Here is a 9,336-nt window from a genome sequence, read left to right on the forward strand (position 1 = left end):
GAAAACTGAAATATCCTTTATTGTTAAGCATTTTTTTCTGGATTTGTGCTTAAATCAGATTTCCATTGTAGATATGCTCTGTTGGCGCTGGAATGTTTGGCGACACTCCTGGACTGACACCGCCAGCACACCGTTAGGTAGCTAACACAAACGCCGGGTTTCACTGTATGTTTCGATGTGCACATGATAAATAAATGAATCTGAATACGAATGATTTGGTCTGCCCCATTTTGCTTGCCTACTTCTGTAGAAGCGAAGGACTATTTTTTTTGTTGGCAAGTTCGAAACAATGAGATGTCCGGTCACTGAGGCAGCTGGGCGACGCTCCAGATCTGGAGGTGTGGCCCATGGACCAACGCTTCTGGGACACAAGTGGGGGCCTGATCAACCCTGGATGGGTTGTCTGACCGAGGATGTCTGATGTTGAAAGACCCGAAATACCCGATGACCCCAGGTTACATCACTCATGATGTGTCCCAGCGCATCCTAAGATTCATCTCAGCATCTATTCATTTGTTTCCTTGTCAGTTCAACCTGAGAGAAAGTGTGTAGTGTACCAATCATCAATGGATCAATGATCTATAATTTCAGTATTTACTTATTATTAAGTGGACATGCTGCCAATTTGGTATCAGCTCATCCCTCTGCAATTGGACCTTGGACTTTCTGACTAACAGACCCCAATCTGTTAAAGTTAGACAACCTTTCCTCCTCCACTCTCACCCTGAACACCGGCGTGCCTCAAGACTGTGCTGAGCTCTCTTCTGTACTCCCTTTTCACCTATGACTGCGTTCCTGTGCATGGTTCTAACTCCATAATCAAGTTCGCAGACGACACCACAGTGGTTGATCACTGATCAGCCTGATCAGAGAGGATGGTGAGATGGCCTACAGGGATGAGGTCCAGGACCTGGCTGCATGGAGTGCTGACAACAACCTGGCCCTTAACACCCAGAAGAGCAAGGAGATCATTGTGGACTTCAGGCATGCTGGGAGCCACACTCATATCCCCATCTACATCAATGGAGCTGTAGTGGAGCGTGTATCAAGCTTCAAATTCCTTGGTGTCCACATTTCCGAGGATCTCTCCTGGACCCTGAACTCCTCCATCCTGATCAAAAAGGCGCAACAGCACCTTTATTTCCTGTGGAGCATCATGAAAGCTCACCTCTGTCCCAGGATACTGACGGACTTTTACCACTGTACCATTGAGAGCATACTCACCAGCTGCATCTCAATGTGGTACGGCAATTATCCCGTATCAGACCACAAAGCTCTCCAGCATGTGGTGAAAACTGCCCAGTGGATTATCAGCATCCAATTGCCCACCATTGAGAACATCTACCACAAACGCTGCCTGGGCAGGATGAAAAGCATTATCAAGGATGCATCTCACTCTAACCATGGACTTTTTACTCTCCTCCCATCTGGTAGGCGCTACAGAAGCCTCCGCTCCCGCACCAGCAGGCACAGGAAGAGCTTCTGCTGAACCTCACATCATAACGCTAAGCAGTATTGCACCCATATTACACTGTCTCAGTACTTTTATATTTGTGTGTTGTAGCACTTACTTTTTATTCGCAGTTTTTTTGTAAATAACACTATTCTTTGCATTTCTGGTTAGATACTAACTGCATTTCATTTGGCTTTGTATCTGTACTCGGCACAATGACAATAAAGTTGAATCTAATCTAATCTAAACAAGGCAAGTGCCCAGAAGCTTGGGCGCTTTAAGCTGACTCAACTAAAGGATAGTGAGTGGGGTGCAAGAGGGTTTAAAATCTTTAGCAGCTGAAACATCAGCAACAAGCTGCACCATCATTTTGGACACAACCAGGATTGGAAAAGAAGGACATGACGGATGGATGTCCACCAGTAGAAGAAAATTTAAAAACAAAACCACAGATACTGGAAATCTGAAGTACAAAATATGAAATGCTGGAAACAACAGTCCCTGGAAGCGTAGTGGGAATTCTAAAAGAGCCAGCGTTTCTGGCTGAAGACTCTGTGTTGTAACCAGGAAATTGAGAAAACTATTTAGTTTTAAACTGCTCAGAAGGTAAGGTGGGGGAATGGTTAGGACAAAGAGTTCTCATTGATAGGGTGGAGCGAGGATTATCATGGAAATGAGATGCAAATGAGTCTCCCAGATGCTGAAATAATATGGCCAATTAGAAAGAGGATCCAGCAATAAAAGCTATGGAATGAGAACAGTTAGAGATTGAGAACACAAGCCAGTGAACATAATGTTGTAATATCCCTTCTTCAAGCAATTCCAAACTGTGGGCTTTGAGTTTGGTTAACTTTTAACCTTTGGCTTCAGGACAAGATTAATTTGCTGGTTTGTGCTGTGCCCATTAATGTGCCCAGTGCTGATTTGGCCATTACCATCTACCAGCCGTCTTTGCATGAGACCCATCCCTGCTTTTCCCTTTGACTTAACAGGTCAAGCTGTCAGACTGCCCAACTAGGCAGCACTACTGCAAGAAAAAACCTGAGCCTGTCATGGTCCGGTCCATGAAATCCACATTCCGGTTCACGGTGCTGTCCATGCTCCTTATTCCAGGTTTTCCGGGTTTCCCCAGTTTCTGTTGAGGCAGCTGATTCTTGTTTGGGCTGGCCTCATAAATAGCTTCAGGATTCAGCCTCTGGCTGCTGGATTGTTCCTGTCCAAATCCCTTGTCTGTATACCTTCTCTTCACCTTCCTGCCTGGAGCCTTGCCTTGGCCTCTGCCTGGAGCCTCGTCCTTTTGGAACTGTCTGTCTGTGTCCATGCCTTTGCTAAGAAGGTCTGGCTGTTTGCCGCTTCCTAGCGTTGGGAACTGTCTGTGTCCACTCCTTCACTAGGTAGGTCCAGCTGTTATGCCACTACCTAGTGTTGGGAACTGTCTTGTTGTGTTCAGTGGTCTGAGTAATGAGTCCTGGCCCTATGTCCTGTACCCAAGGAGGAGTCCTGGCTTGGTGTTCTATACTCCTGTTTCTCCCTTAACCAAGGCTCTGGGTTCTTGTCATGTCCATGTGCCGCGCCCAGCACAGGAGTACCTTGCCCAGCCCGGTGCTGGGATTCCCTCTTTCTGTGCTGAGGTTCCCTTGTCCTGTCCAGGAGTCTCACGTCCAGCCCTGTGCCTCTCCTCATAGCCATGTCTTGTCCTCGCCTGGTTCTGGAGTCTGAGCCCAAGTCAAGACCCAGGTTCTGAGTCCTTGTTCAGTCTCTGGCTTGGAGTCCAAGCCCAGGCTCCTAGTTCCCAGTTCCATGTCCTAGTTCCCTATCCTAGTTAGGTCCTAGCCCAGGCCTGGAATCCTTGTTTCATCTGGGGCCAGTGTCATGCCCAGTGTCTTTTCTTCCTCTCTTCCCCTGCTTCCTTCTCACACCTAGTCTTGTTCCTGGTGGTTCAGTGTCTGTGTCTTGCATTTGGGTGTGTTATGACAGATTATGACAGATCCAGCATCATGGGCAGACTAGTCAGTTCTGATATAGAGCAAGTGAAGTTATAAATTTCCTAATTATGTCTGGGAGGATGCAAAATCCCTACATGAAAGTTGAGGTGCTGTTCCATCAGCCAACATTGGGCTTCATTTGTGATGAGAAACATAGGCAAAGATTAGGACCCAAGTGCTGGAGTAGCCGAGACTAGAATCAAAACACAATACAAGACTGAGGCAAGAACTGGGTTCTAAACTAAATGCTAGACAAGAATTCGAAGTTGAGCTGATGACAGACCACCAAACCTCAGTTCAGATCCTCTTTAAATATTTAAATCCTGGCACCAAAACATGGCCTGAATCTTTAAACGGGCTTTGTCAGCTATCCATATTCTGGAGAATGGGAGCATCTAAACCCCAGAAGCTGGCACAGTTGGGTGTGAATCATAACATCATTATAACAATGCATGGAAGGTTAGAATAGAAATAGGATGGAAAATTAAAATGAGAGGTAATCAGAAGCTCAAGGTTGTTCTTGTAGACTGAGCATATGTTCTCCAAGGTGATTATCCATTTTGAATTTGATTTTGAAGAGACCATATTAAGAACATCAAATGCAGTATTCTAGGAGAATTAAAATGATCCCTAGTTCATCTAGATCAGGGAGTTCCCAACCTGGTTAATGGTCTATGGTTAATGGTTCCTCGTTTAATGGTAGATGTCCATGGCATAAAAAAGGTTGGGAACCCCTGATCAAGATGAACTACTTGGGTCCACAGATCAATCCTTTGCTTGTGTTCTCTTTTCCAACTCTTCCTTCACTTCATATTCTGCATTATTTACATTCTTTCTCTTTCTCCAGCAACCCTACTGAGTAATTGACAAGATGATCCCAGTAATGGTATATTCCTACAGAAACTGTGATTTCACCTTACGTCTTCTCTACAAATTAAAGCCAACTTTTTTCTCCCTCCCCCTATTCTGATACAGGATCTTTGACTTGAAACATTAACCATTTATTGTAGATTTCTGTCATCTTGGATTTCTTTAATTAAATTGGAAGGCAATCAAAGATTCAGGGTTGCTTCTGGGGCAGAGATTTTCATGTAGTAGTAGTCTCTCGAAGTCCGAGGAAGACAGATGGGTTGCACAGTCAATGTCTGTGGGCACGCATATGACTTCTGAGGCTGAAGTCCGAAGCACAGATATGGTTGCAGATGGGGCAAGGAGCACCGCTTGTTGGGGCAGGAGCGGACGATTTCCTGTGTCTTTCTTGACTCGCCTTGAGGCGCTGCATGCGCCAGTTGGCCTGGAAGTTGTTTGCTGCCTTGGAGCATAGAGTGCACCACTTGGACCGATCAGCATCGATCTCGAACACACTGCTGATTTTCATGTACTGCTTGATGTGATCTCACTTCTCTTCCAGGAAAGTTAATTGTTAGAGATTCTTCTGGATAAATCCCTAACAATGAAATTAAAGATAGCATTTATTAATAAAAACGAGTCTTCAGGAAGTAAAACCAGTTCATAATTTAACTTCAACCGATACATTAAGCCAATTAAATCAATTATTGGATGGCTGATATTCTGATTCTCTACCATTGTGACTACACAGAGGAAGACAATAAATGAATGTTTATATTAATTTACCCTCACTGAAACCTTTATGATAAGATCCCTCAGCATTGTAACAAGAGATACTGCATATTTTAGTTGTTTGGAGTTTATGGGCAGAAGCTCGCAGATCAGCCACCAGTACCTGAATATCCAAAGGCTATTTGGGATCCACTATTATTGTAAATAGATACAGTAATTCTGCAAAGTTTCTGCTGCATTCAAGATGTTGAAATAGGTATTTATAGCCATTGAATCTGTAGATAATCTTTTGTTACCTGTGTGTTTAAATAGTATAAAACATTGTATGGAGAGAAGAGAAATAGATTCTCCAGAGGATCTGCTGTGTTGAATCTATACCTTTCATAACTCCCATCTACCGTCTCTGATTCATTCAGTCCCACTGTTCCCTCTAAGCAGTACGGGTGCGTGGCCGTGCAGTAACTGAAATGCTCCTCTGTACACAGCCGTTGTTGCCATGCAGCTGGAATAAAGACATATTAGAAAAAGTTTACGAAATGGGGAAAGATTTTCTTTGTTGTATTGCATTTCATTATATCCTTTTAAAATCTTTTTATTAATTTTCAAATACATAGTCATAATCACAATAGTAATACAGAGAGATTGAGAATACATAGTTAGTAAACAGTATGTACAAGTTATAGATAACACATATGCACTAAGGCTCCCAAATTCCTGATATATTTAAGAATATATCCTTCAACTAATAAATAAAATCAAAAGTATCTACATTTTTCATTCTAGATATTCATAGTATGTCTATTACAAAAAAAGCATTTACTGTGGTGCTGTATTCAGGCCATGGTGGGTCCATCCATCTGTAAAAAAAAATCAGAGGGAATGTGGCTCAGTACAAAAGTCACAACACCAAACCTGAAGTTCTGGTTACCCCCATCTGTTTATTTTGCTTTTTCCACCCTCAGAGATTTCTGTTTTGAGAACATTGAACATAGAATGGTACAGCATAACAGGGGCTATCAAGCCCATGTTGGCCTGGAACATCGATTGTTCATTTCTCTCTATATATGCTGCCTGATCTGCTGAGTTCCTCCAGAGACTGTCATGGTCCTGTCTGGCTGTCCCCCATCTCGCTCCTATCTCCTTGATTATTCCTTAATTCCAGTCGTTAGATTCCCAGTTGCTGCTAGTTCACTTAATTACAGCACATCTGGTTCCCATCAAAGACTGCAGGATAAGAACTCTGTCGTCACAACCACGAGTCGCCAGTTCGTTGGTCGATTCCTGTGTGTTAACCTCGTTTCCCCATCACTTAGGACCGTTAATTCTAAATTCAGCGCCAGTCTCTAGATATTCTATGCAAACCTCGTCTCCGGGTCAAGACTCCGCTGGTTATCTGTGCCACGTTCGCGACTGTGCAAGCACCTCTCAACCCTGTCTCCGTGTCTGTGTCCTGCACTTGGGTTCGCCCCCAGTCACTCCTTGCAACAGATCGAACTGGCCAGGAATGAACCCAGCGGACACGAACCCCCTGCAACAGGACCTCGCCAGCCAGGGTACCCGACTGGGTCTACACCATCAACTGCTCAAGATGACATGGAGAACCTCCGAGACCTGTCCGAGGATGTAAAGTAGGTCGGCCGGGGATCCACTCCTCTTACTCCGTCCCTTCCGAGAACCCGGTCAGACCAACCCGCACAGCCTGGGATGGGCAACGCCCGATGGGTCGGCAACACGATCGCCAAGAGAGCCGCCCGTACCCGAACCGGAACCCTACGCTGGGGACCGAGGGAAGCTCTTACTGCAATGCTCCTTGATTTATGAGGAGCAGCCATCTACACATGCCACGGACAGATCAAAGATTGCGTACAGCATGGGGTTGTTGCGAGGGAATGCCTTAGCATAGGCCACCGCGACGTGGGATAACCAGCCAGAGACCTGCTCTTCTTTTCCCACCTTCATCTCTGAAATGAGGAAGATTTTTGAACATCCCATTCGCGGTAAGGACGCCGCTAAGTGCCTACTGATTCTCCGTCAGGGCTCACGGAGTGTAGCCGAATACTCCATTGAGTTCCGGATGCTAGCGGCCGACTCGACAAGGCAGACTGTGACAGGATAAAAGATGAATTGGCGGCGAGGGATGACACAAACAGCTTGGACTCTTTGGTCTCTCTAGCCACCAGGCTAGATAACCGACTGTGAGAACTTCAGAGAGAGAGAGAACCTCACTCACGGCTGGAGAGTCGTGAAACCCCACTCCTCGGGTCACCCCACGGCCTGTTTTACCATCTTCAACCAGCCCTAATCTCTCACCCCCTACCGCTCCTAGCATAACTCCCGCTCCGACCGTTCCCACTACCCCGGGGGAGGAACCGATGCAGCTGGGACGGAGCCGTCTCTCTCCCACCGAGCGACTCCGGAGATTAAGATCAGGGGATTGTCTCTATTGCGGCCAGTCTGCACACTTCCATGATACCTGTTCACTTCGGCCAAAAAGGGAGGGCTCACCAGTAGAAAGGGGGGCCCTGGTGAGCTAGACGACGCTCACTTCAGGCCCCCAAACCCGGTTGCAGGTCCAGGCTACTGTGAACTAACACCAACAGTCCCTGTCTCTGTCCGCCTTGGTAGACTCCGATGCTGAGGGAAATCTGTTGGATGAGGACATAGCCTCCCGGACCGGAGTTCCTCGGGAACCGTTAAATACCCCTCTGGAAGCCCGGATGCTTGACGGAAGACCTCTGGCCCGGGTCACCCACTGTACGCCACCCCAGACTTTGATTCTGCCTGGAAACCATCGGGAGCAGCTACAATTTAATTTAATCTATTCTCCTCAAGCCCCTATAGTTCTGGGATACCCCTGGTTGAGCCACCATAATCCCCACGTAGACTGGTCTACTGTGAGGATAGCCAACTGGAGCCCGTTTTGCCACTCCGCCAGTCTTCAGTCAGCCCTATCCCCTAACCGTTAAAAACAAGTACCCACTTCCCCTCATAAATTCAGCTTTTGAACCACTTCACGACGCCAGCATCTTCTCGAAGTTGGACCTTCGAAGCGCCTACCATCTACGAATACGTGGTCATGCCGTTTGGCCTCACCAATGCCCCCGCCGTTTCTCAAGCCCTGATCAACGATGTGTTGAGAGACACATCGAGTGAGAGCGGATCCCGAGAAGATCCGGGCGTTGGCGGAGCGGTCCGGACCCACGACCCGCAAGCGACTCCAGCGATTTCTGGGGTTTGCGAACTTCGACCGCCGGTTTATCAAGGATTACAGTCGGGTGGCGGCGCCCCTTACCCGACTTACCTCACCTTCAACACCTTCTTTCTGGGACTCCGAGGCCGACTCAACATTCGCTGAACTGAAGAGGCGTTTCACGTCCGCTCCCATCCTGGTCCAACCGGACCCCTCATTGTGGAGGTCGACTCCCCCGACTCCAGGGTGGGAGCGGTCCTGTCCCAACGTTCTGGACATGATCAGAAACTTCATCCTTGCGCCGCCTTTTCTCGCCGGTTGCCTCCCGCTGAACGAAATTACGACGTGGGGAACTGGCGTTGGAAGAATGGATGCACTGGATGGAGGGGACGGAACACCAGTTTATCGTATGGACCAATCACAAGAACATTGCATATATCCAAACCGCCAAACGCCTGAATTCCCGCCAGGCCCATTGGGCGTTATTTTTCGGCAGGTTCAGGTTTACTCTCACTTACCGTCCGGGATCCAAGAACAGGACACCTGACGCGCTCTCCCGTCAATACCATTCCAAAACAGTCCTTTCCAGCCCGGAGACCATCCTCCCACCATCCTGTAGTGGCTGCCCTCACCTGGGAAATCGAGACCATAGTAAAAGAGGCCCAACGGGCTGAACCTGACCCCGGCAACGGACCCGCCAATCGAAAATTCAGTTCGATCTCAGGTTCTCCAGGAGGGCACACGTCTCCTTTCGCCCGCCATTCCGGGAGTGATCGGACACTGTCTCTTATGAAAAGACACTTTTGGTGGCCTTCCATGGACACTAATACCCGTTCCTTTGTCTCTGCATGTTCCGTCTGTGCCCGTGGGAGGACCGACCGCCTGCTGGATTACTTCGTCCCCTACCTGTCCCTAGTTGTCCTTGGTCTCAGATAGCACTGGATTTTGTCACGGGACTAGCCCCTTCACCATGGGGACACCGCCATACTCACCGTGGTGGACCATTTCTCCAAGACTGTGCACTTTGTAGCCCTCCCTAAACTCCCTTCTGCTCAGGAGACCGCTGACCTTCTCGTCCACCACGTCTTCCGCCTTCACGGAATTCGTTCGGACATTATCTCTGACCG

This window comes from Hemitrygon akajei, chromosome 9 (assembly GCF_048418815.1).
Source record: "Hemitrygon akajei chromosome 9, sHemAka1.3, whole genome shotgun sequence".
Lineage (NCBI taxonomy): Eukaryota > Metazoa > Chordata > Chondrichthyes > Myliobatiformes > Dasyatidae > Hemitrygon > Hemitrygon akajei.